This window comes from Pongo abelii, chromosome 3 (assembly GCF_028885655.2).
Source record: "Pongo abelii isolate AG06213 chromosome 3, NHGRI_mPonAbe1-v2.0_pri, whole genome shotgun sequence".
NCBI lineage: Eukaryota > Metazoa > Chordata > Mammalia > Primates > Hominidae > Pongo > Pongo abelii.
This window is the reverse complement of record NC_071988.2, coordinates 32182118-32196493: the sequence shown is the minus strand read 5'-3', so window position 1 is coordinate 32196493 and position 14376 is coordinate 32182118. Positions and strand designations below refer to the sequence as shown.

Sequence of the window (14376 nt, the reverse complement as noted above, 5' to 3'; positions counted from 1 at the left end):
CATATACTGCTCCATCTACTAGTATAGTAACTTAGTCATGTTTCCATGAAGATATCATTGTTTTGTTCTTAATTAGTTTACCAACCACATGTTTGGGTGTGAGTGAGTGTTGTTTAGTAGTAAAAAGACAAATGTATCGAGATTCAAGTATGTGACTCTTATTTATTTATTTATTTATTTATTTATTTGTTTATTTATTTAGAGACTTAGTCTTGCTCTTATCGCCCAGACTGGAGTGCAGTGGCACGATCTCGGCTCACTGCAACCTCCGCTTCCCGGGTTCAAGCAATTCTCCTGCCTCAGCCTTCCAAGTAGCTGGGATTACAGGCTCCTGCCACCATATCTGGCTAATTTTTGTATTTTTAGTAGAGACCGGGTTTCTCCATGTTGGCCAGGTCGGTCTCCAACTCCTGACCTCAGGTGATCCACCCACCTTGACCTCCCAAAGTGCTCCAATTACTGTCATGAGCCACCGCTCTAGGCCTCAAGTGTGTGATTAATATAGAATTTTAATGTACATAAGAGATAATAATGAATAACATTAATAAAGTATCTCTTTATTCAAGATGTTTTTAAATTTCCAGCTCTTAGGTTCAGGGGGTACATGTGCAGGTTTGTTACATGAGTAAATTGCATATCTTTGGGGGTTTGTGTACAGAGAATTTTGTCACTCAGATAATAATCATTGTACACAATAGGTAGTTTTTCTAGTCTCACTCTCTTCCCACCTGCACTCTCCTCCTAAGCTATACCCTCAGATAGTCTGCAGTGTCTATTGTCCTGTATTAGTCAGGGTTCTCTAGAGGGACAGAACTAACAGGATAGATGGATATGTAAAAGAGAGTTTATTAAGGAGCATTGATTCACACAATCACAAGGGGAAGTCCCACAATCCCTTCTGCAAACTGGGAGGCAAGGAAGCCAGGCCCAGTCCCAAAACCTCAAATGTAGGGAAGTGAACAGCGCAGCCTTCAGTCTGAGGCCGAAGGCCTGAGAGCCTGTGGCAAACCACTGGTGTAAGTCCAAGATTCCAAAAGCTGAAGAACTTGGAGTCTGTCGTTTAGGGGCAGGAAGCATCCAGCATGGGAGAAAGATGAAGGCTGGAAGACAGTTCTTCCATATTCCTCTGCCTGCTTTTATCCTAGCTGTGCTGACAGCTGATTAGATGGCCCAACCTGATTGAGAGTGGATCCGCTTCTCCCAGTCCACTGACTCAAATGTTCATCTCCTTTGCCAACACCCTCACAGACACACCCAGGAACAATATGTTACATCCTTCAATCCAATCAAGTTGACATTCAATATTAACCATCACAGTTCCCTTCTTTGTGTCCATGCATACTCAATGTTTAGCTCCCACACAGAAGTGAGAACATGTGGTATTTTGTTTTTCATTCCTGCATTCATTTGCTTAGGATAATAGCCTCCAGCTCCATGTTGCTGCAGAGGACATGATTTTATTCATTTATATGGCTGAATAGTATTCCATGGTGTATATATACCATATTTTCTTTATATAGTCCACTGTTGATGGGCATCTAGGTTGATTCCATATTTGCTATTGTGAACAGTGCCATGATGAATGTAAGGGTTCATGTGTCTTTATGGTAGAATGATTTATATTCTTTTTGGTATATACCCAATAATGGAATTGCTAGGTCAAATGGTAGCTCTGTTTCAACTTCTCTGAGAAATTTCCAATCCATTTTCCTCAGTGGCTAAGGTAATGTACATTTCTACCAGCAATATATAAGTATTCCCTTTTTTTCGTAACTTTGCCAGTATCTGTTATTCTTTGTTTTTAGTAGTATCCATTCTGGAAGGTATGAAATGATATCTCATTTTGGTTTTGTTGCTGTTGTTGTTGCTGTTGTTTTTTGTAGAGATGGAGTCCCACTGTGTTGCTCACACTGGTCTTGAACTCCTGGGCTCAAGCAGTCTTACCACATTGGCATCCCAAAGTGCTAGGATTATAGGCGCGAGACACTGCACCCAGCTTCATTGTAGTTTTGCTTTGCACTTCTCTAATGATTAGTGATGCTGAGCATTTTTTCATGTTTGTTGACTGCTTGTATGTCTTATTTTGTGATGTGTGTTCATGTTCTTTGCCCATTTTGTAATGGGATTGTTTGTTTTTTGCTTATTAGTTTGTTTAAGTTCCTTATAGATTTGTTAAGTTGCTTATAGACTCTGCATATTAGATCTTTGTCAGATGCATAGTTTGTGAATATTTTCTTGTATTATGTAGGTTGTCTGTTTACTCTTTTGAGTTTATTTTGCTGTGCAGAGTTCTTTAGTTTAATTAATATCCCCTTATCAGTTTTCATTTCGTTGCAACTGCTTTGGAAAACTTAATCATAAATTATTTTCTGAGGCCAGTGTCCACAATGGTATTTCCCGGGTTTTCTTCTAGGATTCTTATATTTCAATGTCTTATATTTAAGTCTTCCATCCATCTTGAGGTAATTTTTGTATATGGAAGGAGTCTAGTTTCAGTTATCTGCGTATTGCCAGCCAGTTATCCCAGCACCATTTATTGAATAATAGAAAGTTTTTTCCTATCGCTTGTTTTTGTTGACTTTGTTGAAGATCAGATGGCCATAGGTGTGCAACTTTATTTCTGGGTTTTGTATTCTGTTCCATTGGTCTATGTATCTGTTTTTGTACCAGTATCATGCCATTTCAGTTTCTGTTGCTTTGTACTACAGTTTGAAGTCAGGTAATGTGATGACTTCTGATTTGTTTTTTTTGTTTATGTTTGCTGTGTCTATTTGGGCTCTTTTTTGGTTCACTATGAATTTTAAAATAGTTTTTTCTCATTCTGTGAAAAAGTCATTGGTAGTTTGATAAAAATAACATTGAATCTGTAAATTTTAAAAATTATATTACATCAATAATGTCAGCAAAATCACTTTCAAGCTTGAAACATAACAGCTTGATAACCATAAGATCTGATAAATATTGATCGACTTATCTGAACCTTGGTTTCTTATGTCTGTTTTAAAGGATTGCTATGAGGATTAAACTAAATGAGACATGGATTTTTATCTCTTCCAGGAGATGGAATGTAATGAGAACTTATTATTTTTAACTTCTTTTTAAAGCCTTATTCAGAAAAAATAAATCTGACCTCAAGCAAGTTACAGGACAGTGAGGATCTTTTTTAAAAATTTACTACATTAAATGATTATTTTGGCATTATACTAAACTAATAATTGTTTTGTGTTATACTATAGCAGACCAACCTATTTAAATGTGCTGATAAGAAGACTGAAGAGAACAAATGCTTTGACAAAAGTATATCAAGGCTTTACTACAATTGGCAGTTCAAAATTTCATTTTAGTTTTTTTAATTAAAGGAAGAACAATTAAGAAGTAGTATGACTACATTCTTATTCCAGAATTTATTGAAAAGAGAGGAGGAGAGAAATAAATCTCTGCTCTTAATCATGGATGTGCTCTCTCTCACGAAGGAGGTAAAGAAAGGTGAGGTTTCTAAGAAAATATTTTATTTTTTATCACATCCTATGTACAGGAGATGACTCTATATTTATTTTGGCCAATCCTTATCATTTTTTAAAGGAAACTGAAATCAAGCTTTTTATGAGCAAGTCCTTGATTTTTATTTTTTAAAAAATATTTTGGACACCATACTAAATCTACAAGTTTGGGATCTAACATGTTTAATGTACAATAACACAGATATATATATATGTGTGTGTGTTTGTGTGTATATATACTATGATATTTTATTATTTTTATTTATTATATATGTGAACTATGTGATATATATATATATGTTGTCTGAGTTTTTCTGGTAGGTATTTGATGATATGTCCACAATACTTTAGAAAAGAATGTGCTCGCAATTCATATTAGTGATAATATCAGTAAAATCTTTGTAATTTGCAATGTCATTCTTCCCTTCAATCCTTACCCCATGCTCTCATTTCTGACCTACAGAATTCTTCACAAATTGGAATCCACAATTCAATGGTAACAATTATATTTCTGCTAACATTCAGAGTTCTACATTTTACTGAATGACTCAGAGGTATGGAATGTTTGCGCCTAATGAGTGGGAAGCAGGCATTTGAGAAAGGGGTAGAATTTTCCAAGACGTGGCTGAAAGAGTTGAAAAGACATCTCTATAAAGAGAGCAGAAGAGACCTGAGATGGCAGAGTGAGTTTAAAAACTAGGATATACCTATGAATGGATCTCCTTTAGAAGGATTTACTTTTTATGGTTCATTTTTGTTTGTTGTTTTTGTTGTTGATGCTATTAGAAGCCTGGAAATATTTATTTGGCCATGTTCTCTCAATTTTCCTAATATGATCCCTTGTTTGCATTCCTCAGTTTCTTCCTCAAAGCATTTTAGCTGGACAGTCATGTCTTAAGAAGACTTAAAAGCAGAATGATAAAAGGATAGGAGAACATGGTTCATATCTTATGTTTTTGTTAGTGCTTATGCAGAGGAAAAGTGACCTGTTTCAGGAGTTAAGACATGTCTTTCAAGTAGTAACCAGAACCATAAAGAATTCATGGATATGTTTTAAAAATAACAAAACGTAGGGACTTTTTTAATAAACAAACTTGAATGTTTTTCATATATTAATTATTTTAATCCTTATAAAAAAACCATGCTCTCAGTGTTCTTTCTCTTTATTTTACAGATAAGAAAACTGAAATACAGAGAAGCAAGAAGACCCAGAGTTCAACCTCAAATGTTTGGCTCTGAAATTAAGACTTAATCAGTGCTCTATATTACCGAGAAGTGTTCTCCAAAATGCTAGAATGGACATATGATTAGGAGAGACAACGTCTAGGTGTTTAAGAATAATGTTCTAGAGGCAACTGAACCTCTGAAAAAGGAAGGAAGAGATTAAATTTAAAAAGAGATAATGCTACTAAAATCTACCAACATCAGTGCATGTGAGTACAGTGCTTATATGTTATTATTGTTGTTATATTTTGGTACTTACATTTTATTTCCATCTTGCTTAATGAGGGTTTAAAATGTTTCCTTAGAATCTGTAAATGAAACATTATTAGCTGAGCCCATATAAATTAAGCCCATGATTCTGTATATTCAAACATCTATTAACATTTTAGCTGATATAGTAGGATAGTTAAAATAGTAACTAGATGTCACTCTTAACGCAGTAATCTAAACTTCTGGTAGACTGACAGTCAGTTACTTGATAGCAAAAGTATAAGCATTCCAAGCCCAGTAAAGAATATGAAAGACTACAAAATAAAGCATGCATTTAATTAAGGCTCATCTAAAACCAGCCCATCTTGTTTAATATGTATACTTTATACTTATATTTTATTCCATATAATCTAGGCAAGTAAGACTGAAATTTAAACTTGAGATATAATTATTTGTATTTTTCTCAATTACTCTAAAAAACTTTACTTGATATCTGTAATGACTTATCCTTGGCTTTCTGTTGCACTTCAGGGTGTGATGCATCTGTTCTGGGTTTATTTCAAGAGATTGCATAATTTGGTCATTCATTTGATTAATTAACATGTATTTGAAAAATAAATGGAAACATTGAGAAGGCAGTGTCATACTTTTTAAAGAAGTTCATATCATCTAATTTTCAGGGACCTAACCATTTTGGTTGCTTAATTAAAGCACAATTCTCCACGTTTTTTCTTTGCTAAATTTATGATCTAAATAATGGTTTGCTGCTTCAAATTTTACATACATGTTTTTGTTGTTAAAGACATTTTAGAATGTTAACATTTGACTTGGCCGTCTATGACTCTGTCTTCAGTTTTCATAGGTGTCCCTGCCCTTACATAATTGGAAGATTCATGTGAATACAGACTTATCTGTGACTTCTTTTTGTGATTACTTTTCTACATCAAACATTCAAATGTCAGTTTTGAGGTTATTATTTATAATGAAGAACATTACTTACAATACATATTCTACCAGTATAAGGTTTAATAAAGATATTTTAAAATTCATGTATTCACATATTTACCACTTTGTATAAGTAATGTAGACTTATCAGGCGGATGTGATCTTCTGAAGAAAAGCAAGAGAATCTCAGACTTTAAGGAATTTCCAAAGAACAGAAAACAGATCATTAAGAAAACAATTACAATCAGATATGTTAAAACTCAGAGTAAGGCATTTACAAGATGTCATTAATGCTGTTAAAAAAAATGTATTGAGTGGAGGCTGAGGTGAGCTGATTGCTTGAAGCCAGGTGTTTGATACAAGCATGAGCAACATAGCAAGATTCTGATTTCTACAAAAACAAAATAATAGCAAAAAAATAAAAAAATAATTAGCTGGGTGACAGTATTCAGGAGGCTGAGGTGGGAGGATCACTTGAGCCAGGATGCAGAGGCTGCAGTGACCTGAGATAGCGCCACTGCACTCCAGCCTGGTTGGCACAGTGAGACCCCATCTCAAAAAAAAAAAAAAAAATTAACTGGGTGAGATGGCTTGGGCCTGTAGTTCCAGCTACTCCAGAGACTGAAGCAGGAGGATTAATTGAACTCAAGGGTTCGAGGCTGCAGGAAGCTATAATCATGCCACTGCACGCTAGTCTGGGACACAGACTGAGGCACCATTTCTAAAAAAAGTAAAAAATAAAAGCAATTGAATTTCATTGTATATTTACTGGGTATTATAAATTGCTTAATTAATGAAGTGCTTTTTAACTTTAAAACTACTAGTCAGAAGTCTTATTTCAGCCATTCTTAGATTATACATCATGAATTTTGTTTTACATTCCAAATGCCAGTTCCATTGGAAAATCCTAGATGTGCTATAAAATGCAATATTTTACTATTTATAAGGATGCAATTGAGTATGTTGATTATTATGAGACAAAACTGAATCACTTCTCTGCTACTTTTAGCTATGTGACAAAGGGTAAACTACTGAAAAATTTGTTCTTTTAGTACTTATTTATGAAACATATAAAAATACATAATTTAATAGGTGATATATGTTACATGCTTAGCATGTTTTGTACATAGAAAAAACCAATTAATTTTAATTATTTTTATTCTTATTATTTTCTTTATGTTTTGTTTTCTGTATGAACACCATTATGAGAAAAGTTTTCAGACAAGTTCCAGGACAAAAAAAAAAAAGTATTTTCTTAAAAGAAATCATATTGTCTACTAACTTAAAATATTGCGAATCATTACTGACTATAATTTCCATTCAATTTTGTGCTCCTGGAAACTCAAACCATATATAAAGCTCAACTTTAATAACTTTGTAGGAGATTGGTCTGAATATCTCTCTGCCTTTTAAGTATTTCCTCTCTCCTGACCAGTATATTTGGTGGCAATTTTTATCTACTTACATTTTATCATTTTATTCTGTGAATTTTTATAAACTGATTAATCTTTTCTAGAATCAGGGGATATAAATAAATGGACATGTATATTTATATAATATCATTCTGGAACTGCTGAACTGTTCCAGTGACAGAAAAACTAAATTTCTCTAATTTTATCTAATTCATGTTCTTTCAGGATCGGGGTGAGGGGTCTTCCCTATGTTGCCCAGGCTGATCACAAACTCCTGACCTCAAGTAATCCTCCCACCCCAGCCTCCCAAAGTGCTGGATTACAGACATGAGCCATCACACCCCTGCCTAATTAGTCATCTTAAGGTTTGAGACATATGAAGTAAAAATTAAACTTGTATTCTCCAGAACTTAGTGATTCATCACTACCCTTAACCTCCCTAACAAATTCAAAGCAGTGTTAGACAATTAGTATTTAGATAAATATGTGCCCAGAATTTCATATGAAAGAGTGTAGCGGATACTTTTATACAGAGATGAGATGTTTTCTTTAATAAATGAAGTGGAAAAAGAGGCAACACAGAACTAAGAGATATAGTTAGTTTGTGTAACAGGAAAAAGTTTAGAGCAAAAGAAGTTATCATGCCTCTCTCTTCCTTTCAAACTATCTTGCATATTTCTATTACAATCAATCAACAAATTCTAATTTAACTTCTTCCTCAGAGACATACAGAGGCTTATTAAATTCCTCAGCAAGTACAAAGTAAACATACTTATCAAATCCTATTTCTTTCATGTTTAAAGACATAATTTTATGTTACTTGTCGAAAATATTTCCCACATTTAAATTATAAAAATCTGCTTGCTCTTGACCACACACATCATATTGACCCTGCCTCAGTGGCCTCTGGCAGTTATTCTCTCTGTTTACATCCTATACCTCTTGCTTTACCACAGAATACCTTCCCAAAATCCTGTTGAAAAAGCTCGCCAGCAACCTTTCCTGGAAAATCTACCCAATTCTAAGCTTTCCTTTACAAAGTATTACTTCAGGCTGGGTGCAGTGGCTCAGGCCTGTAAGCCCAACACTTTGGGAGTCTGAAGTGGGTGGACCACTTGAGGTCAGGAGTTGAAGACCAGCCTGGCCAACATAGTGAAACCCCTTCTCTACTAAAAATACAAAAATTAGCCAGGAGTGGTGGTGCATGCCTGTAGTCCCAGCTACTCTGGGGGCTGAGGCAGGAAAATCGCTTGAACCCGGGAGGCAGAGGCTGCAGTGAGCCAAGATCATGCCACTGCACTTCAGCCTGGGTGACAGAGCAAGACTTCATCTAAAAAAAAAAAAAAAAGTATTTCTTCAGTCCTTTACCCCATCTTTTAAAATCGCAGCTTACTCTTTGATCATCAACATGTGGGTTCTTGAGTCTTCATTCGATATAACCCATTCCTAGAAATTGAAAGATGGAGAAACAACCAGGAGGAAAAAATAACTCAGATATATGAGTACTAGACCACAGGTTTTATTTCTAAAAACCGTATAGCTTTTTGGACATTGAAGTTGGAGCTCTCACAGAAAAGAACCAACACTTATTAACTGCTTATTATTTATTAGATACCGTGCTAATCACAGCCTAAAGTAATATTATTTAGTATTAAAAGAATATGTCTGCATATTATATAATGTCAAATAACACTGTATATCTCAATGAATATACAAAGTAACAATAAAACAAACACACAAAAAAGTCTTCTGACTTACCCATTTCTATCCTAATTCCCTCCCTCAACAGGTAATGAATTTCAACCAGTTTGACTGATTCTTCTGTTGTTAGTTATCTTTATAGTCCTAATTAATTAACACATGGATAGTTAAGAAATGATTCTCACTTATAGATATCTACTGACATACTCCTCCTCTAGATGGTGAAATGGATGTAATGTACATCTTCCAAACGTAATGTTCTTAATCTGACCCTCCCCCAACATACAAAAATCACCTTTCAATGGCATCTTAACAATCTTGTGATCGACAGAGTTAAATCTGTGCAGATTGTCTATGGCCCCTAAAATCAAATGCTTAATTCAGAAAGATTAAATGTCTAAAAAGGAATTCAGGTAAAGCCTCCTCCCTCCCTCACCTTATTAAATTCTGTATGGTAAAGGGTCTCATGTCCTAAGTGGATAGTGACAGCATTGATAGCCCTTAAAAAACAAAGTGTATGTCATCAACTCAAACTTTGTTTTCAGCTATTATTTAGAACCTGGATAAAAGAAATGATACTAATTGAGGATCATTTGAAGCCTGTACAATAAATCTTGGAAAACCAGAGACTCATCAATGACTCCAGCTGATGGTGAGAAATCCATTTATTTGGAACAGTATGTTTGTGAACTTGACCTTAAAGTATCACTTTCATTTCGTGTGTTGTTGCAGGCTTAATCAAGAAAAGCAACAAGAAACAGCTTCATTAAAACTCATGCTTCATTTTCCTTACACTTCCTCTTAAGCATATTGTGTAGGAATATTACCTGCGAAGCTGTATATGGCAATTAATTTGAGGACATCTTTGGGATTGTTATAGAGAGGATAACGAAGCATGTAACTAATCATATTTTTATTTCTTGACCGCTAAAATTTTCAGAACTCACACATATCAGTTAACCTTCATAGGTATATTATATTTTTGCATCTTTTTTTAGAATTCCTTGTTTTATATAATTGTACTGTATTTCTAATAAGTTGCCTCAACAAGCTGTGGAATAAGTTGAGTATTATTAAGATAATAATAATGATGATTCTGTGTTATTTGGCTATATATGTCCTTCACCCATGAAAATAAGATGAGGAACAAGACTATAATTCTATACTATATTCTAGACTACATTTATGAGTAACATCTATGACAGGCCACTTAACATTACCTTGACTCCTTTATTGCCAGGTGAATAAGTTAGCATTTACCTTTCCTATGAGGTCTTAGTAAGTACTAACCATGTGTAATTATTAAAATTTTTGAAAATATAATTGACACTCTGAGCACTACTGAGGAACATTTAGAAGAGATTGCTCCATTGCCACTTTCTATTAAATACTAAAATGAACAAATGGATACTAAAAGAAACATTGTGATTGACTATTTATTCCTCAAACTTTCAAAATATCAAGATTTGACATGGTAAAAATGCTCATATTTACAGACTGCTGCCAAAAGTTCCTCTATTTGGTTTTGGTATCAGAGCAAGATATCAGAAGGCTAAAAATAATTTACTCATTGCAGTGTATCAAATTACTCCCACAGTTAGCAATTAAAACAACAGTTTATTTTTTAATCGAGGAGTGCAAAGTTGCAGCTATAGAGGATGAATTAAATCGAGATTGAATCTACAGCATGATGACTATGGTTATTAATAATATTGTACTGTATACTGAAAATTTTCCAAGGGAGTTAATTTTAAGTGCCCTTACTACATACAAAAAAGGTAACAATGTGCGGAGATGGATATGTTAATTTAGTTTACTGAAGTTATCATTTATCTGCATATGTATAGCAAAATATAACATTAATACCGTAAATATACATACAATTAAAAACACATTTATTATCTTGCAGCTTCCCTGGGTCAGGAGTCACTTAGCTAAGTGTTTCTGGATCATGGTTTCTCATAAGATTGCAGGGAAAATATTGTAAGATATTAGCCATGGACACAAGGCTGGACTTAAGGTGATGATCTCTTTCCAAGATAGCTCATTAACATTGACTTTCCTCGCCACGTGGGCCTCTCTCTAGGGTTGCTTTAGGGTTCTGACAGCGCGGCAGCTGGCTTTCCCTAGAATGAATAGTGAGAGAGAAGAGAGAAAGAGAGAGAGAGAGACAGAGACTAAAACAGAAACAGAGACAGAGAGTAGTGCCATTTTCTGTGGTCACAGAGACCAACCCTGAATCAGTGTGTGAGAAAATACAGAGCGCTTGAAGACATGAAGGCAGGGATCAATGTGGAGCACTTTTGAGGCTACAATGAATGTAAATGGATTTTTGTTTTCCTCCATGTGTCATATTGAACAACTCTTCACAATCTATAGATATAGAGGATATTAAAAAATCTAAATGACTTAGTTATTATTGAACACAAAATTATACACTCACCAGTAACTAGAACAAAATTTGAGTCACAATATATATTCCATAGATAAGTTCTAAAAGTAACAATTTATATGATTTATTTTCAAGATTATCCATAGAGCAGGTGGTTATTGATACATAATATGCAGCAATGTTTAATCAATTATCTCCTAATGATTTGTGATCAATGATCAATCAATATGATTTTTCAGTTTGTTTAAAATCCTTTATTTAAATGTCAAAACAATTTTATCTTGTTCTATAGACTCTAAACTCTAAAAATGATGTTTTAATGAGACTATGTATCATAAGGCATGCTCATATTTACATATCCATTTACCAATTTCGTTGTTGTTTCTTGCTATTTGTCTCTCACTGTTGTGATTTGTTTTCAATTTAGTTCCTTTTAAAACATGTTATATAGCATTTTTAGCCACAGCAAAAGTATAATGAGGTGTTACACAATTTCATATTTGCCTAAAGATATATTTATTTCACTCCAACTCTTGAATGATATAGTACTTGGCCATATATTTATGGTATAAGCAAAGCCGAGGCACAAGCTTTTTACTCAGCACTTACATTCAGGGGTCCAGATTTCTTTCAACTTTTAGCTTATCCTCACAAGTCAACTGAAAAGTGGGGATGTAAAATATGAACAGATTTCATAGGATATTTTTATTTTTCATGCCTATTAATAACACACACCACTTCCATTCACATCCCATGGGTCAGGTCTAAGACAAATGTTTCGACTCTAAGAAAAGCTGGAAAATATCAGCAGGGCGTGGTGGCTCACGCCTGTAATCTCATCACTTTAGGAGGCCAAGGTGGGCTGATCATGAGATCAGGAGATTGAGACCATCCTGGCTAACACGGTGAAACCCCATCTCTACTAAAAATACAAAAAAAATGAAAAAAAATTAGCCAGGCGTGGTGGTGGGCCCCTCTAGTCCCAGCTACTCAGGAGGCTGAGGCAGGAGAATGGTGTGAACTCCGGAGGCAGAGCTTGCAGTGAGCTGAGACCGCGCCACTGCACTCCAGCCTGGGCGACAGAACGAGACTCTGTCTCAAAAAAAAAAAAAAAAAAGAAAGAAAAAAAGAAAAAAGAGAAGCTGGAAAATATCATTTAGTTTTGGCTCTGGAGGAAAGAAAACACCCAGATATTGTTGAACAACTGTAGTCACTTCCATGCTTTTCATTTTTCACACCTGAAATTTGAAATTGTTGTTCTCATCATTGTACCTGTCTTATTTATTTTGAATACATTTATTTATCATGTTTGTTTTAAGCAAAATAGCTACATTAGTTTGACTTTCATGCAAATAGAGCTAGCACTTGTAAATTTTTATACAAGTAATTCAGTCATTTAGAAAATTTGTATAATATAGATAAGCAAAAAGAAAAAATTCACGTGATTTACAGATAAAAATACATAGTTAACTGTTGGTCAGATTACATAGTAACTTGTTGGTAATAAAAGTTAATGCTTCCACATTTTATGTATATACATATATATGTATAACTATTTATATATTAAATATACGTGTATATATTATATATGTGTGTGATTGTGCAATATGTGTTACTCCAAAACCAAGTTTTTCATTTACCCATACAAACACAGAAACATAAACACACATACGCACCCTACATGTGTCTATGATGTCTGATATTTACTGTGTCTAGCCACCCAGTGGATGATTCCCATGTTTTATCTAACTTAGTTTCTAAAACAACTTTATGGTATAAAAAACACCATTTTTGAATATGAAAAAACTGAGGCTCAAAGAGTTTTTTTTGTTGTCGTTTCTTTTTTTTTTTTTTTTTTTTTTTTGAGACGGAGTCTCCGTCTGTTGCCCAGGCTGGAGTGCAGTGGCGCCGTGATCTGGGCTCAGTGCAAGCTCCGCCTCCCGAGTTCACACCATTCTCCTGCCTCAGCCTCCCGAAGAGTTTTTTTTAACTTGTCACACTTCATACTTTTATAGAGCAGAGCTGATATTCAAGGTTCCATTGTCTAATTCCTAAACCTAAATGCTGAACAACTCTGCTGCATCATCTTAGCATAGCTCCTATCTAACTGAGCACTTATCGTGATCCAGGCACAAAGTAACTGTGTTGTTGACATCCATTATTTAATCCTCACAACAATTTCATGTTAGATAGCATTATCCTCATCTTTCAGATTCCGTTAACCGGGCTTAGAGCTTTAAACATAATGCCCCAGATCACAGAACAGCAAGTGGACAAGTAAGTGTTTAAACTCATGTCTTTGTGACTGAAAAGTAATCTTCCAATGGAAACACTTTACTGCCAGAGTGAGGATATCTCTATTAGCAATATTTTTGCTATATATTACATAAAACAACTACTGTGTCATCCAGTGCTATATTTATCAAATTGTTGGATATAAAATACTGACTTTGTATAAATAAATCCAGGAAATGGAAGGTGAAAGATGTTTCCTATTAAGCATCTATCCTGTGAATTTGAATCAAAGATGATTTCACAGTGCAATAAATAAAAACCAAGTTATTTCTAGTGAAGATCTTTATGAAAAAAGCAAATTAAATAATTATACTGTCATACACAATCACCACAGTATAAAAATGTAGCCAACTAGGCAAGAACAAATAAATTTTTTCAGATAAATCAAAGAAATAATACCACAGTAGCAACAGTGATAGACCCCCCCCAAAAAAAAGAATAAATTGGAGAGAAATTTGGCATTTATTGTTACCTGTGTTACCTGATGTAATGCCTACATGACATAGCTGAATTTCTACTCTGTCCTAACTCTGCTTTTCCTTAAGAAGCAGGATGCCTATAATAAAGAGCTCCCTTTGTAATCAGACCAGGTGAGACTGATTAGAACCAAGATAACTGACCAAATGACTTCAAAAAGACTTCTGACTTCATTATAATCTCATTATCATGTTAAATGTTACTCCCACCAGTGCCATGA

At 34.4% G+C, this 14376-nt stretch overlaps 1 long non-coding RNA gene across 1 annotated transcript; it reads left to right on the top strand.

Moving 5' to 3' along the window:
- Positions 1 to 4101: 4101 nt before the first annotated feature.
- Positions 4102 to 12466, top strand: LOC134761266 (uncharacterized). Its single transcript, XR_010139655.1, has 3 exons — positions 4102 to 4183; positions 4675 to 4933; positions 9538 to 12466. It is a non-coding gene; the product is annotated as an uncharacterized LOC134761266 (long non-coding RNA).
- The last annotated feature ends 1910 nt before the right edge of the window (positions 12467 to 14376 follow it).